Source organism: Pithys albifrons, chromosome 9 (genome assembly GCF_047495875.1).
Source record: "Pithys albifrons albifrons isolate INPA30051 chromosome 9, PitAlb_v1, whole genome shotgun sequence".
NCBI classification, from domain to species: Eukaryota; Metazoa; Chordata; class Aves; order Passeriformes; family Thamnophilidae; genus Pithys; species Pithys albifrons.
This window is the reverse complement of record NC_092466.1, coordinates 5,685,131-5,702,958: the sequence shown is the minus strand read 5'-3', so window position 1 is coordinate 5,702,958 and position 17,828 is coordinate 5,685,131. Positions and strand designations below refer to the sequence as shown.

Below are 17,828 nucleotides of genomic sequence, written 5' to 3'. Positions count from 1 at the left end.
ACTGGTAGCTCTTCCAGTGGGTCTGTATCTGGATGCCCAATCAGGGAGTGGGTGCTCAAGTCCTCATTATTCTCTCTTCATGCTTGAGGAGCAGAGGACCCACCATGCTGTCAGACAGAACTTTGGAAACATGAAGTAAAATGTTTATTTTCCAAAAGCAATTAGGTGTGAGTGAGGTCCTGTCTGGTTTGGGCACTGCTTCTAAAGGTATTGGCTAGAATTTGGCAAGTGCTGGCCTAGTCACTGAATGACTATACTAACAAATAGAAGTATAAATTTTGCAAGGCAGTGTCCAAATACCTCTCTGTGGTTTCTAAACCCTATCTTGAAGAAAAAAAGCAACCCTATGCTACTACTATGATAAAATTAAACAGAGTCGAGTTGATAGTACTGTCCAATAGAATCCTCTGACTTTCAGAACACTTTGAAAGTTCAATTTAATTTTTAAGAATTCTGAAGAAAATTGGGTGCAACCTCCATCTATATTAGGCCAGGTGTATTTTGGATCTGTTTTCCTGTGCCCTGCTTTGATTGCTGCTTTTATTTTGACTTCATGGGATATCCATAATTATTAGGGAAGTGCAATGAAAACAAGTCAAAGTTTTTCTAGCAAGTTATAGGAAGTGTGGACTCCTAGACTGGTAAACCTCACCAAATTCCAATCATTTACACAGCCTGTGATCACTCAAGGGTTTCAGGAAATTTTCTTTCATTTGCCTTGATTTTGGATATCAAGAGGTGCTTAATAAGTAATGTTGGAGTGACCTGCTTCTATTTCCAAGTGCAATTGCCTGAGGACAGGCTGGGGTTTGTGCAGCTCTGCTGGGATGCTGAGGAGGCAGCAGGTGGCACAGCAGCTGATGCCAACCATTACAGTACTGCTCTGGAGAGTGAAGGTGAGGTGAAAGATGTTATCACATCCCTGGGTCCCCTTTCCCCTCCGAGCCTCCCACTCTGCAGGGAAGCCTCACTGTTCAAAGCCTTGCATTGTATACCCTTGGCCTCTCTCAATAACACAGAACTCACTCTGGTTCGGTGTGGGTGGGCAGTTAATCCCAAGGCAAACAACCTGCTTTGCCAAGCAATGTGTTTTTAGCAGTAGGCAAGATGCCTCTCAAAGGGAATAACCACAAAGATGTGGGAAACACCTGCAAGCCTTTGCTTCATGGGAGTCTCCACGGTGGGACCCAAAGGGAGCCCAAAGCCCACCTGCAACTCCTCTGCAGAGCTGTTGCAACAACATCTGTAAGGCAGGAAAAAAAATGCACCTCTTTATTGGGGCGTGTTTTATTTGTGGAAATGAACCCGTGCCCACACCAATCACTGTGAATGTGAGTGAAAATACCCTCCCCAACATTAGCAGGGTAGAGAGAGGGCAAAGAGGGTGGTTGTCCCATCCAGCATAACCCAAGATGGCACACCTGCATCCCGGGGTGGGACACTGCACTGGCTGTTTATCTGGTGTGTTTTGAGATCTTGCTCTCAAGATGTGCTTGCTGATAACCTGCAGGTACTGCTGTGAGTCACAGCTAACAGCATTTGTTTGTCAAACACATCTTTTCTTGGCTAATTTCATTTGATGTCTTGAAAATATCATCACCTTGAGTGGCGAGAGAAAAGCTTGTCCTATGGGAACAAGTAACTTCCTATAACATGTATATAACCTTTTGTAGATTAAGGCCAGAAGGGAATATTGGACTTCCTATGTAATACAGAGCAGATTGCACTTTTCCACAAAAGGATATATTTTAGAGACATTCACTTTTGTTTAAAAATTTTAACTGATGGAAAAACCATGCGTGAGAAGTTCCTGCAGTGACCAACAGCTACTAATTAAAAGGCATCACCCTTTTTCCACTCTGAATTTACGTAGCTTCAGCTTCCAGTCTTTCAGTTTTAGTATGTCTTTGTTTGATATGTATTTTTAAAATCCTCTACTATCAGATTTTTTGGGTACATTTCACTCTAGATTAGGGTCAAAATAGTGGCAAGTCACCTTCGGAAGCTTAAAGAGATCCAGCCTCTAAAATTATTCTGAATTCTCTAGGGCTCATATTATTCTTTCATCTGTGTTTTGGCCTGTCTGCAGCGTTTCAGTAACAGACAGTACATACATTTCTTCCAGATTAGGTCTTTTAATTTCTCCTTCCCTCTACATTTCTTTGGTGGTAGCATGGTTGACACCTTCCCAGCTGAGGAGCTGCCATGAGGAGCAGCACACTTGGTGAGGCACAGGAGCTACTGCTGCAGCCCCAGGCTCCAGGAGAGATGAAAGGCAAACAGCCCCTTCTCCCTGGGTGTCCTGATCCTCACGAACACAGCCAAGAGTACAGTAAATTAGAATAAATAGCATTGCACTGGGGGAGCCCTGTGCCCACAGAGGGGGTTCAGTGCTGTGAGAAGGTTGGAATTCATTCATCTGCATCTGTAACAACTTAGGAAAATACCACAGTTACGTCCAGGACTAGTTAATGTCACTGCACCCCTATAAAACCCATCCCAACAGTGGCCTCAGCTCATGGCAGGGATTCAGCTTGGAGCTGTGGAGGTCTCAGACCACAGAGTGTGTTATTTTTGTCAAAAGGCTTTTCCTGGATTCTAGCTGCAGGATCTAAAACGTATTTGAGTCATATTTTACTGGCCCCTCTCTCCCCATGAGCCAAGCAAACTGGAGGCTTGGTTGGTAGGGGAGTAATTCCAGGGGAAAAAAGAATGCAGAGCCCGGGATGGGTGTGGTACTGGGTTTTATTTGCCTACAAACACACTGTGTAGTCGTGTCCCCCAACAGTAAAAGCTTATAGGATATAAAAGAGACATCATTATCCTGTGTTGGCTGAAGGTAACCTACATCTTTATAGGACTAAACAAACACCTGTGGGAAAGAATAGTTGGAAGACACCAATTTGGGGCTATTGTCAAAAGCTTCCTGTCCAGATTTCATCTTCAGAGACTCTTAGAATTGTTAAAGGTTAGAAAATACTTCTAAGATTGTCAAGTCCAACTGCCAAGGCCACCACAAAACCATGTTCCCAAACGTCACATCTACACATCTCCAAAACCCTGGGCAACTGTTCCAGTGCTTGGCAACCCTTTCCCTGAAGAATTTCTCCCAATATTCAACCTAAATCTGCCCTGGTACAATCAAGAGACATCTGGATTTGTTTCCTATATCTACTTACACTCAGATCTATTTCCTTTGGTCTTTAAATAACCTATGGCTGCTCTTTAGGGGACTTTCTCAGTCCTGTAGAAGTGGAAGGTAACTGGGGTTCTGGCTCACATACTGTGAGTGAGAGTTTTCAACATTCTTTTTTAAGGTCTTTTCAGAGAGCATGACCCAGAAAATATCAGGCTTTACCTTTACTGAGCTCTCAGTGTCAGGAAGGAGCAAACTCATCCTCCCAGTGCTGAACTGGGTAGAATTGATCAAGAAATAATTGCAAGGTAATAAATAGGTTATCCCAGGATGCAATTTTTGCAAGTTTGCTTTTTGCAGAAGAGCATTGTGACACACATCATCAAGCCTCTGCTGTTTTACCTCTGTTTTCTCAGAAAAAAATTGAATAACATCAATAATACAAAATTAAAAATTCTAAAGAGATAATCTGAGGCTGAGGAGGCATTTACAATTCGTGGGATTTTGACAAGTTTAAAAAATGAAGATCTAATGTCTGGTCATTTGAAGTTTTCTTTGACTTGAGAAAATGGCTTTATGTAGGTCAATATTGATATTTCATTGTAGGAGAGAAAAGATGGGGTATGGGTCTGTCTCCTATTCTGAGAGTTGGGTTCAGGTCATCTTTTGTGATCTGTTCAAGTATTTTCAGTGTCCTACAGGAGTCAGGGAATTTTTCTTTTCAAAGTTGCCTCTCAGGTATCCTTCTGTTATACTGCAGAAAGGTGTGTAATTCTATTCTCTGTGTCCTGTAAAACACCATTGAATTTGCAGTCCAAGGTCCAATCTCTCAGCTGGCAGAGCCAAATCAAACATCCCAACAGTAACAGGACGTTACTCTGGTCCTGCTGTTGCTCCTGGGATGACGTGACCACAGTTGGTGCTGTGCACCACAGCAGAGGCAGAGCAGAAAAGAATTACAATTCTGAAATAAAATGAAAAATAAATAAGAATATTCAACAACTTCTTTGTCTTTTTACACTCTGCAAATTGTTCTCAAGTTGAGGTCAGTGAGATGATAAAGATCTGCTCTGTCAGGGAGGAGAAAATGTTTCAGGAGACTTGCTCCGGGGAAATCCTTTGCTTAATCAAAGTGTTCCTCAAAGTGTAGGAGCTGCTCTCATCTATAAGTGCAGTGAATTTAACTTGGTTTAGGAGACTGCAGAAAATGGCAGATTTGTGCTCATTATGCTACTGATGAGCAGAGAAGCTATTTAAAATGTTTTCTAAATTCCTTTAGTCTGACAGGTAAATGATTACTCTTTTTGGATTAATGGCCCATTACTCCAGGAGGTCCCTGCAGGCTCAGGTTTTGCTCCTTTCCTGCTGGCAAGTTGTAGCACGATACAAGTATGCAAAGTGCCAAAAGCATCTTTTCCATCTTTCTTGGTGTCACACACTGGAATGCCAAACAAACAAAACACATCCCATTGCAGTCAAAAGCCTGTCATGCTGGTAACATCATGTGGGACTATGAAAGAAAAGGTCATTTCAATCCTTTTCCACAGCAACTGATGGGTTTGTTATGTTTATCAAATGTATAAAAGGACCCTGATGAGGAACTAGAGCTGGAATACAAACAAAACCCTGAAGATGACAACAGCACTGATGTAAAATAGCCAAATAACTTCCCACTGCGTTTTGAATCCTGTTTGGTGAAGGCCAGTTCTGTAAAAACCTGTGTCTGGGGCTCCCTGAAGCCCTGCATGGGGACCACCTGCCCCTCCCCACCAGCAAGCCCAGGCTGTGCTGAGCTAATGCCAGCAGCATTTCTCCTTTGGGGATCAAATAGCAGGAATTGGAATGAACCTTCCTCAAATTCTCTTTCAGGATCTCCTCCAGGCAAAACTTTGAGGTTTGCATAACTCTGAAAAGTAATCTGACTCGACTTTGGCAATGAAAAACAAGCCTCTGATTTGTGCCAAGAAAAGATATATTTCTTTTTAGTAGCATTTTTCATTCTTAATGTGTCACTTCTGTCTTCCTTTTTTTGCCTCTTGCTGAGACTTTCCCTCTTTTAAGGGTATCTTTACACACACTGTTCCAGGCATGCTGAGACAAGAGCAAGATATGTGCAGTACTTTATCAGAATGCATGAACTTGGTGTGGTCAAAAAACCCCATTGCAGTTACTGGTCTAAATGTGTTCTTGAAAACTGAAGGCTGATATAAGTAAAGTGAAAAATCAAATTCTCTTTATTTCTTGAAGTACTCCCAGAAGCCTCAAGAAGGACAATCCGAAAAAAAAATAGAAGAAAAGGAAATGTTCTTTGCAATTAATAGGTAGAAAAGTGATTTTAATACAATATAATACATTCCCAGAATAGAATTAAAGCAGCTATCAGCATTTTTGATCAAGACAAAGAATTTCTATGACACTTGTCATTTTCTCACAGGAGAAACTTTAGTTTGGGGCCAACTACAGCCACAGACAAATCAAGATGTTATACCTTCTGCCTTCAGAATTTTCTGCTAGCAGTTACCAGAAAGTTTAGTTTGGGACCTCCAAGATCCTATGGAAAGTTTCAAGGCAGCTTGTTTCTCAAAGGTGGATATACATTTATTTTTTTTTTAAAAAGGATTTTAAAAAGTGTGTTCCCAGTGATAGGGCTATGGCTGCTTTTTGCAACAGCTCTTGTGGTGGGTCCTTTGGAAATTCCTGACTGTGGAAAGCTCTGCAATGATAATCTCAAATTCCTAGTGATTTTCTAATGTTCTGGTGTGTCTCAAAACATCACAGATATGCCTATAAATGATCATTCTCCCCTCAGTCATGCTTTAATCTTTTTGAGAGAGGGAAGAGAAAACAGTCTAAGTATTTAAAGCAAGAAGTGCCAGAGGGGCCACACCAAGAGGGAAGCTGCTCAGACAGGCTGGATCCCAACCATCACTGGTTCCAGCTTTAACCTACAGAGGACAATCACCAAGGGCTGGCACCAGCCATGCCCAGCTTTCCCTTGGCAGCTCTGGGGGTGATGGAGCACAGGGTGGGAGTCCTTGGTGTCAAACATGGTGATGCCCTGTGGAGTAGAAGTTAATAATCAAGAGAGGGACAAGGGGACGCAGTGCTGAACAAAAGGGGTAGGGTGATGTGATTTATTGAGAAGGCTGAATTTCTCATTACTATTCAATGCAGAAGTTTTTAGGCTTTCTATGGCTAGAGAGGAGAGCTTTGCAGTAAGATGAGCAGGTAGAGGATGTCCTTGTCTTACACTGCATAATTATTCTGCAGTGAAAAGCACCTATTCTATTCTGTGTGCTCTCCTCCAGCCTTTACACTCTAATCCTTCTCATAAATTAGGAGACAGTAATCACCTACTGGTTCTCCAAGTTTCCTGTTCCTGTTTGATGTCATGGCACTCAATTCATCCTTTACACCAGGGTTAAGCCTGTCTTGCCTTTCTAGTGATGCCTCTATTTAACCTTCTTAATTTATGTGACGTGCTGCTGTTTGTTTAGAAGTCTGAAACAGATACAAATAGTAAAATGGAGACATCCCTAAAACAAAGAGAACCTCTGTTAATACTAAAAGGATATAAATTAAAGTGTCAGAAGTGTGGCTTTTATGCAATTATTACACTGGTTTCAGGTTGTTACTCAACTAAGCTTTGCTGGTTAGGTGTGGATTTCTTTTCTGTCCTCTGAACCAATAAAATTATATCAGTGAAATTCCTACATTTTAGACAGGGTCCAAGACACATATTTCAGTTGAAGGATGTCAACATTTTTTTATGTGTCTCAGTCTCACAAATGTCCTTTTCAACCAGTTTACCAAAACTGGTAATGTCAGTTCTTTAGACCTTCACCTGGTTTTATATATAATTTTGTACAACAATAGCCCTTAACATGTGAGGGGAACCTTCTTGCTCTAAATAACTCTTTGTGTCTTTTGAACACACAGTATTTCTCAAAGAACCTTTTAACACTCTGTATTTCTCAAATAACTACTTTGGTTTTGCAATGATTAGTTCTGGGATACACAAGGAATTACAGACTTTTAGGTTCAAGTTCTGTGCAGACAAAATGGAATTCTTAGGGATCAGCAAAAAGGAAGAATCATGAAGTCTCCAGAAAATAACTGGATGTTTGGTTAATGACAATTTCCTCAGATGATCAGATTTTGTCAAATAGAGAATAAATACATTTCAAGAAGCAATGAGAAAAACAGATAGCCATAGTTTATGTCAGTGGATCCACTTTTGTTGGCAGTGTTTTCAGCTTTCTGGATTCCTTCAGTCAAAACTTTGCCTGTGTTTTGTGAGACTGAAATCCTTCCTGTGAGGGTGGGCAGGCCCTGGCACAGGGTGCCCAGAGAAGCTGTGACTGCCCCATCCCCAGAAGTGTCCAAGGCCATGCTGGATGGGGCTTGGAGCAACTTGGGCTGGTGGAAAGTGTCCCTGCCCATGTCAAGGGGTTGGAATGAGATGATCTTCAAGGTCCTTTCCAACCCAACCCATTCCATGATTCTGTTTCTAGACAGACCACAGCCTTGTGCCCACTCTTTTTTAATGCATAGGAATCATTGCCAGGCCAAAAAGGACTGGTTGGCTCCTGGCTCATCCCTGGAGTGACGCCCCCAGGGCTGTGGAAGAGGCCAAAACTGTGTTGGCTTCACTGCTCTCTACCATGAGCATCTCAGCCACAGCCAACAGCTCCAATTGCTTCCTCTGGGCACTGTGTCCCTAACACTTTGCTGCAGTGACTCCTCACCAGGCTTAAATTAGCATGTCTAGGCTTAGACTGAGTGTATTTGCATGTCTGGAATTAGACTGTGTTTATCTTAGGCTAACATGGTCCCAGTTCATAATCTTGCTGTAATTGGAACTTGCCTTTGACATCACCTCCCTCCTGACTAATTGGATTGTGTCTCCTTAGTCTCTCTCACCATTTCCTCCTGTCTCCCCTGATCTGCCTGAACAGCAACTCCCCAGCAGTCTCACACTAAAACCAAAGTGACCTGTCACAGGAACTAAGGTATGAGTTCATTCTGCACACACAAACCTTCCTGAGCAAGTGGAGCAAACAGGATAAAGTTTGTTGTTTGGTGCAGGCTGGAGCTCAGTGGCTTCCTGTGTCACCCACCATTCTGGGAATCGGTTTTGCTGTTGCTTTGCTTCCATCATAATTGTTTCCATCAAGACAATGTGGGGTTTAGAGGCTTCCAAATCTGAAGGTTAAGATTATATTCTCTCACCATGTGTAAACGAACATATGAGTCGTGGAATATTAAAATTATGTTCATGGGGTAGTTTAGAGCATATAATACACCCTTCATAATGCTATTTATAAACATGGAGAGAGAAGTGAATGTCTCAGTTAAAACAACCAGCTGACTTTGTGGCTTACAACATAGAAAGCACTTTCCTCATAATGTTTGCATTTGTGGGAATATTTCCATCTCCTACACTTTGTCATGCACTGAATTGAAAAGACTGATCACTGATGTGGCTGTGATACAGCTGGCAGGCAACCTAAGGCATTCTTTAATTTTTAAATTGATATGTTAAAATAACAGTGACTGAAACTGTGGCTATATTAAACTTGATCTAAATCACCTGACTTACATCAAAATGGCTGCAAACTTGAATTCACCTATGGATTCTGTATCACTTGATCCATTAGTCTAAAGGTGTTTCTAGGGAGAACACACCAGTTGACTAACCATGGCTTTTTTGAAGGGGCAGAAAGGACTTTTTGCCCTTGAAGCCACCTCTTAATTTCTTAAAACTGTAAAAAGCAACAGTTACTCCATGCACAGACAGACTACCTGAATAATACAGATAAATTTCAATGCTGAGGTTATTTTTTCCACTACAAGAAACATGTAATATTTCCACTAAGTTCCTGCCTGATTTCACAGCTGGTGCCAATCAACAGATTCCCATTGATTCCTTTCTTGATGCAGTGTAACTGTAGGAAGTGCCTGGCATTGTTATCAAAAGGGAAAACAAGGAATCAGCCAGACACAACTAACTCTGTAAATTTAGTGGAACAGCATCATGGACACGATACAGAAATTTTGGGTGACTTTATCTTAAACAACTCAAAGTGTAGAGGGTTTTTTTTCCTTACTCCAGAAATAGTAAGGAAAAAGCCATGTCATATATACTAAAGAAAAAAAATATATAGTTTAAGTAGTATATATTACTTAACACAAGCACTATTCCAAACATGCAGCATAAATCCTGCTCCTCGTTTTAGCAGCTGTAGCAATCCCAGTTCTCTTGGGAGCAATGGAAGTCTTGGCTAACCCTACTGTGTCCTGCACCTCCCACTCCCACCCTTGGAGTGGGGTGAAAAGATTTAGGAGAGATTTACTGTGGCAAGAAGCCTAAGGCTATCTATTTAACTCCTGAGCTGTTTTCCCTTTGCAGAAGGAAAACACACAGCCTTTCTTTGTGCACAACTTCGTGGTGTAAAACTTCTCTTGATTAAAGCATTGTGTAAATGCAAGACTTTTGTGCCCATGTCACTGACTGGTTACAATGATAGTCCATCTGCTTCCTCTGCCACTGTCCATGCTGGGATCTCAAAGGCTTTCCACCATGAGAAAGGTTTGGGTGCTGTTTGATTTATATCTGAGCTAATTTCTGGTTGAGAGTTTTCATATTGTTTAAGGGAGTAGCATGCCAAATTCCCACTGCTCTGCTGAGAAAATAACCTTTCCCATTCACGAAGGGTTCTTGTGTCTCAGTGAAGGATTTCACTCACTTTAGGTAACAACTCTCCAGTGCAGAGACTGTTAACATGTTCACTGCTCAGGTGAACTGTCATGATCACTGATGAACAGGATAAAAATAGGTGATAAAATTCATTTTGTTATGATCAACACGAATGGCTAGATTTTGCAACTTTTGAGGAGGTATGAGAGATTCCTTCGAGTCCTGCACTGCCCTTCCCAGCACCAGCTGCCCTTCTATCTGTCAGAAATTATACAATAAAGATCCCTGGGTTCTATCCTGTAAATCATGTTGATTTCTGTCTCTTAAAACAATATTAATACTTGGCTGAAAAATCACCTCTACTGGTAATATTCTGTATGAAAAAACCTGAACTCACATGCTGTCTTGTTTGAGTAGAAAACAATAAAGATGGTCCGTCTGATTTTATTTCCTTAAAAGTTATTTCTTTCCTCTTCCCTCCATGTTCTTGTGCAGGTTTTGGAATCCCTGAAGAGTCTCTATCTAACTGCATCAGGCAAAACCAATTTCTTCTCTTAATCCCTGAAGCTCAGCAACGTTGTTGTTTCAAACACCTGGAAGGTAAGAACAGGTGTTATCATTTTTCCTTAGCACAATTTAATATTTTTTGCACAGCTATTAATAACTAGAATGATAGATTCCTATCCTTGTGTTCTGGGTTGTTTCAGAGCTTCCCAAAGGTCACAATTATGTAAAGTTTCAGGAGGGACTCATGAAGGCAGTGCAACTGTGGAAGCTGTAAGATTGGGCTTGTGGCCAGATGGGTTGACAGAAGGCTCTTTTTTTAAAGTTATCATGGCTAAAAAAAGAGAACTAAAGCTCAGCTTCAGATGCATCTTCAACCTGCTGCTTGTGAGGCTTTGAAAAGCATAATTTACTGACCTCACTGTAAGCACCTGCACTATCCCCTGCTCCTGCACAGCAGAACCAAGATGTGCATAAACAATGCAGCTGCTTTCATCACCTAACAAGACTAATTTATAGATCAGGATCTGTAGATGATTTTATTATAGAGTCATCAGCTACAGGAAGCAAAACCTGCTTCGAATAACCATCATCATTCCATGGAACCTTCTCCCAGAGGGATCATACAGCTCCTGATCCCTTCCCAGTTGCCCCAGAGGTTCTTTGCCCCACAGTGGGACTGTGGTGCTGTGCAACTCAGCAGACCAGGGTTTGTTTGCCCTGTTTTCCCTGGTCTGTTGCCTTTGGCAAGTGCTTTGCTGCTGCCTGCACACCTACAGATTTAGCAGAACTCGATATGCTAAAGCTCTGTCACATTCATCTAATCTATGGCATGATAGTATTTGCCAGAGAAGCACATGCCAGGGGTGAGTTACTGTTTGCATAAAAGATATAAATTAGTCAGAACTAGGCAAGCTCAAGGCTACCAGGCTGACTTGGCTTATTGACAGCCTGCTAATGCAAAATGCAGACCATGTTAATTGTTAAATATACCAGTCATTCTTTCCAATTCTCATCAAACTAAATTCAACTTCAGTTGGAGTAAAGGAATTAATTCAACTTCATCTTAACAGAAGATACTCCTATTTTATTGTGTTGGTATTCCTAATATTCCCCTCTCCCTTTTATCATTTGTATGTAGTCTTCCATTCTGTGTGAGACAGGAATGCTGTTATGATGTACAAAGCATCATAACAAAACCTGCTCCAAACAAGTTGTGTGATCTCAGTGTGTTTCCCCAAAACTGCACAGGGATTCCCTCCTCTGAAATGCTGCTGAGAAGTAATTATTTTATTCTTACTGCTGTTTGGCAATTAAAAGGATCACAATTTTCATTGCACTGAACATGGCAACCTAACTATGAACTTCACAGTAACATCAGACCCACTTTGGACATTTGGATGCCTTTCTGTATCCAAGTTTAGGACACATTCTTTGCTACAAATCCATTAATAAATGGTAAAAACTTATTTAGTTTTAGGTACCTAAAGCTAATTCCTTTTTGGTAAACAGATGTTAATAGTGATTGCAAAAAACCCCTTTAAGTCATGTCTTTAATTTGTTGTAAAAATAAAATATTCCTCCCTAGCATTTAATAACGATACCCTGTGCTCTTTCCAAAATTCTATAAATGGTCTTAAAAAGAAAGCCCTGAATCTGTGAAATGTGGTGGGTTCATTTAACATCTGGAAGTACTCTCGTGGCTGTCTTCACTTGCTTTCAGGACAGTGAAAAATTAGGCTGTATGATTTCTTGAGATTCAGACAAGGAAGACCAAGTAGCATCATTGCTAGTAAATAAAAGATTAAATTTTCTGCACTGGAGATTGATGTTTGGGTTTGGGCATTTCCTGAGGGCCTCTTACTCATGCAGAATGTTGGGAGCTGTTTGTTTTCAGTTCATAACTAGTGCAGGCCAAGCTGATGCTCATTAGGTAATATTTATTGGACCATCTCTGCTGCATTTATACTGAATAGTCCCCTTATTACATCCTTAGTTCCATTTATTTCATCTGTTAAAATTAGATATTTCCACTAAATTCAAAAAGCATCCATGTTCTTGGCTAGCAGGCCCAGGATTTGAAGCTAACCAGTTGAAACTGCTTCTAAAGCAACTTTGTTTATTATTTTCACCTCTTTTATTCAGTGCTCACAGTGCCTGTGGTACCAGATCCCCTCATGGAAACTCAAGGGAAAGAACATGGTGATACCTTTAATTTTAAATAAGTTAAGAAAATAAACAAACAGGTGAGAAAGTAAACACTCAAACATTTCATTTTATATAACAAAATATGAAGATTAAAAAAGCTCCAGGTTCAAAGGGCCCTTTGCATGTTCCTCTTAATAGTGGTGGGGTTTGGATCTTCCCTAAATGACTAAAAAAAAACCAAAAGAGGGGGAGAGAAATTAAAATAAGCAGTTCTGGGCATTTTTAGCAGGTTAATTCCCTCTTTTGACATTTGCCATGTACTCCCTGGGTTTCCAGTCTTCTCTTCACAGTGCCATAGTGAAATACCAGCCACAAAGAATAAATGGGTAGCACATCAGCAGGGCTACAGCTGCGGGACTCAAAGAAAGGGCTGGAAAAAGCAAAGCACTTCCAATTACATGTGCAAAGAAATCAAATCATTGTTAGGACACCTTTGTATAGAAAATGTTCACAGGTTTGCACAGAAGGCACTGAAAGTCACTTCCTGTGCCCTTTTTGTTAAAATCAGGGTTTAGATGTTGGGTTTCATTTTTCAGCTGAGGCATTAAGTACAGGGTGCCTTTCTCTGCAGGTATTTTGGAGGGGGGAATCTCCTCTGCCTGTTAATTGCTGTGCTGGTTCCCACAGCAGGCACCTTGGCACCTTGGCACAGGCACTGCAGCAGTGCCTGCTCCTTCCAGGGAGCTCCTTTTCACATCCATCATCCTTATCGATATCAACCCTACTTATCACAGATAAAAGGCTGAGAGAAAACTGTTTTTCTGCTAGATCCTGCTTCAACAAATTCATGAAAAGGGTGTTTAATAATCATGTGCTCTTGGCCAGAGTTCCAAGATTAAATCAGTGAACTGGAGGATATTGAAGCATAGGAAAAAACTACTGTGGGCATAAAGGAATCTTCCAGATGGACTTGACCTTCCCAGCTGTGGGCTGAACCTCCTGCTGAGGCCACTGCTGGACACGGGGAGATGACCCTCAGTTGGTTGCACAACAAGCAGCAGATCCAGCTCATGATCTGGTGTTAAACTGGTGACCTGGAGGTGGCAGTGTCCATGTAGCAGGGGCAGTATCTGCAATAACACAGACTTCCCATTCATCCTCTGTGTTGAGCTTGTTTTCTCCTGAAGAAACTACAACAAACAGATATAGTGGTGGTGTGTGTTAGTCCTCCAGTCAGCTGGAGGCCTGGCCATGATATCAAACACAACAGACTTCACCAGGGCTATGAAGAACTTCTTCCAGTAATTCCTCCTGAAATGGAAGTAACGGTTCAGGACCTCATGACCTGCACTGTGAACTCAACTCATATCGTTACTGAAAGAAGTTTGTTTGTAGAGATTTTCTTTATATTTGCTGTTCCAAACAAAGGAAATTCTTTGTAATTTTCTTTCATTGCAACATTTTCTTGGAAGATTCTTTGTATATTTTTACTTTCTTTTTGTTTGTATGCTCTCTAGGAGGTACGGAAGAAACTTCCAAACAGTGTAAGAACCAGGCTTTTCCTTCTAAATGTGACATGCTGGTCTTTAAAGGACTCTCATCTCTGTGCACTTGGGACTGTACTCCTAAGCTGGCATTCCTTGGAAGCAGCCACAGACTCAGGGGTCATGAGTTAGGGGTGTCCCATTCCATACAAATGGCACATCAACTATTCACGTCTTTAGCACTTTCTTTGCCAAAACCTTTCCAAGACAACTATTGCAAGCTGAAAAATCTTAATAAATGCATCACCTGAAAATGCTGACTTACCAGTATATTTGATGTTTTCAGAATGACTATTCCACATTCCAGTATGCCCTATTCTACTGAATTTTCCTCACAGTGGAAGTAGAAGCAGCTGCCCCCAACAGTGCCCTGGATGACCCTGACAAGTTCAGGGTGACCTTCCAGAGGGCCTAACCATGACCCACTTTGCTGAGGCGCCATCACCAAATCCCTTGCCATTGCCCACCTGCTGTAAATGACACTAAGGATAGAGCTGAGACAACAGTTTGGTATGAAACATAATTGCTAGTCCATTTTTCTTCATTAATTTAATGTTGAACATAATCTAGTACAGCAGTTGCATTCAAGGAACAGATGGTAAATACAAGGTAATGCAGATACAGATTACAGATTGGCAACAGCTAATGCACTTACACAAAGGACAGAGATAATAAATGCTGAATGTTCTTTAAGCTTAAATAATGGAAGACCAAATCCTTTCATTGATCAGTTTTAAAGTTTTTTCGGTTTCAAAGTATTCCAATGAAGCCACAGGGTAAAGAACTCCCTAGATCTCTGTCTATAGAACTCCAAGATCCACTCTGTCAAATACTTTGAAGATTTTAATGCAATTTCTGTTTTCACTGAGTCACAGTATCAAACAAATGCATTGCTTGAGTGGGGAAGCCAAGTGGTTAGATCACAAGAATTAAAGCTGAGGTGCCTGAGCTTTTCCAGTGGGAGGAACTGCTGGTTTAATAGCACAGCAATATTTGGTTTGCCTAAGGAAAACCCCTGAAGAATTCAGCTTCCATATGATAAAGTGCAAACTGCTGTGTGAAGCAACCTACTCCCCACACCACAGCTGCACATCTGGACACAGCCCGCATCAAAATCTTTGCTTCTTCACATTGCTGATACCTGCTGAATAGCCATTCACTGTGGTACCCTCAGCCTCCATCAACGGGAGCGCAACCAAAGCCCTTTGGCCAACATGAACGTTGCTTTCCCATCATATGGCTGGATGAGGCTGATGTCCTAGTTCAGCAGGTGGCACCAGTTTATCACTGTGTGGGTGTGACCAAAGCTGTGTATTCTACACCCTCTGTTCATTTCCCATCAACTGTTAACAATGGACCATTTGCAGCAGCTGCCCAGGGCACACCCAACCCCTCAGGGTGTGAGCTGGGTGGGAAAGACACCTGTGAGATAAGAGCTGTGATAACTCCCCTCCAGGGAGTCGTTGGCACCTTCACACCCACCTGAGGGGTCAAGTCTGCTAATGGGCCATCAATGATTCCAAATACCCCATGACTCACAGAGTCAGATCACCCATTGTGTAACTCCCCACCCTGGGGGAGGTACCAGGTGCTGCCACCTGGACCTGAGGGGATATAATCTTGAGGGGTTTGTGGTCTTGGGGAACCACTCATTGGATCTAGAGGAGGATCAGAACCTTGACAGGAGGACACCACCACTCTTCACCAGACTGCAACCGTCAGCTGCACCAACAGGTTTTTTACTTCCTTTTACTTTGGACTCAAGGGAACCATGTGGGGCTCAGCACAGGGGCCAAGAAACCCCATTGTGTTTGTGCCCCAGGGGGCTGGGTTACATGTCTGGGTTTTGTGGGTTAAAATGAATTTCTCTTTGTGCCATTGCATTTCTTGTAATATTGTTTTTCAATTGTAACTCTGACTTATAATCTCTTTGGTGTTGGGTTAATTTCTCCTGCTGGTTTACCTTTAAACCAGCACAGCTGGTAAGGATCCAGACCCTGGTACATAAGCAAACAGTTTAGGATCACCCTGTGAGAGAATTCCTAGGAAAATGGCAAAAGAAAATTATCCCCTTGTCCTGGTTTTGGCCGGGATTATTGATTTTCTCATCACTCCCTCCCTTCCTAGTTTGGCTTGACAATAAGGTGACATAAATGCTCCTGTTAAAAGCTTGATTTCTTCTTTATGTTAAAACAATATCCAAGGGAATTTACACACTTACTTAATTAAAAGATAGAACAAACTCAGCTAACTCTGCAAAACTTTACCTCTGTGCTTGCCTCTGGCTGTGACCAGGTGAGGGAGACAGAGGGAGGCAGGTGGTGTATCCACAAAATCATCTGCTACATAACTGGATCTTCCCAAGTACAATTGGAGAACCCTCAAGCTCCCTTGAAAACATCACAAATACGAGTTGAAGAGGTGCAGTGACTCAAAGAGGGAAAACTTTTATTTTCCCTTTTTTTCTCCTTTAATCTGCTGCCCTCATTTTCTCTTTGCTGTCTCACCTCCCTTTGTGTGTATTTTGAGGTATGCAAATTTATACAAGTGCATTTATACTTAACCACACAAAACCTCTTGCTTTGAAAAGAATAATAATTATTCAAATATCTGGGGCAGAAAAGCCAGTGAGTGAATGTTGTGCACTGCAACAAAATAAAGCAAGACAGAGAAATGAGATCTATTACAAACCAGCTCTTGCAAAGCAATTTACTTTAAGTACAGTAATAATTCCTTGAGGCAGGTTATTTGAGGCCCTTGTACATGAGTTACACTTCAATAGTGAAATACAACTCGGTCTAGTGAGGAGATACAGCTCCAGTGTTTAGAGCAAGGAGGCTCTGACTGCAAAATGTAGGTTTCAGGGTGTGCAGAATCTAGAAGGATTGCTCTGCAACTGTTCAAACATGGGTGATCACGGAGTTTTCACTTATGTATTTTTTGGATTTAATGATGAGATGCCACATTCTAAGAGAAATGGGGTTATATAAGTATTATTCCATTAGAGGAATTGAATGAAATGGATGTTATTTTCCATAACACCTCCAAGCTTGTGGTTGGTTGATTCAAGGAATTCACCTGGGTGAAATCTAATTGATCAGAAACAATACCTGGAGTCCAGCTAGGCTGGATTTCTGATCCCTGCTGCACATTTAAGGTTTTGACTGGAGGTACTGGTAGTGTTGGGAGGAGAGGGAGGGTGGGATGTGGTGTCACCTCCATGGAGCACAGGGTGCTGTGGTGCCTCACTGATGGCTCACACTGAGTCACTGAAGACTTTCTGTGAAGTAAAAGTCCAACTATAAGTATTTCCCTGTCCCCCACCCTGTTTTTCCTCTCCCCTATTCCTTCTCCAGTTTTTGAAAGCCCAGTTTGAAATTTCCTAGAATCCATTTTTCTTAAGTGGGTTTTCTTATATATATAACATAGCACTGTTACAAATAATAAATTCTTTCCCTTCCTTAACAGCCTCCAGCACATGTAACTTTGGCTGGCAGCTTGAATAAGCATGTCCCTTCCCATCAAGGCTGCAAAAACATATTGGGTGCTGCCTGATCCAAGACACCTTTACTCTTTCTTAGGCATTTGTGCAGCCTACTGCAAGATGCTTTGGAAATTTCGGAGTTTCCAGCACAACTGAAAGTGCTCCCTCCAGATATTTAGTGTATAATGCTGTTTCTTTTGCAATCTCTCTTGCTCCCTCCCATGTTCCACTTGGAAAGCAATCTCATCACCATTTATTTTAGCAATCTCATCACCACTTATTTTATCTAAGCACCACTTCAGAATGAAATAG

General features: G+C 41.6%; 1 long non-coding RNA gene across 2 annotated transcripts in view; it reads left to right on the top strand.

Moving 5' to 3' along the window:
- The window catches only part of LOC139675806 (uncharacterized), a 28,327-nt gene extending 14,051 nt beyond the window's left edge, over window positions 1-14,276 (top strand). For both annotated transcript variants that reach the window (XR_011698547.1, XR_011698548.1), the window contains 3 exons: window positions 10,332-10,436; window positions 12,486-12,586; window positions 14,006-14,276. This is a non-coding gene — a long non-coding RNA (uncharacterized lncRNA). The remainder of the gene's footprint in view (window positions 1-10,331; window positions 10,437-12,485; window positions 12,587-14,005) is intronic.
- The last annotated feature ends 3,552 nt before the right edge of the window (window positions 14,277-17,828 follow it).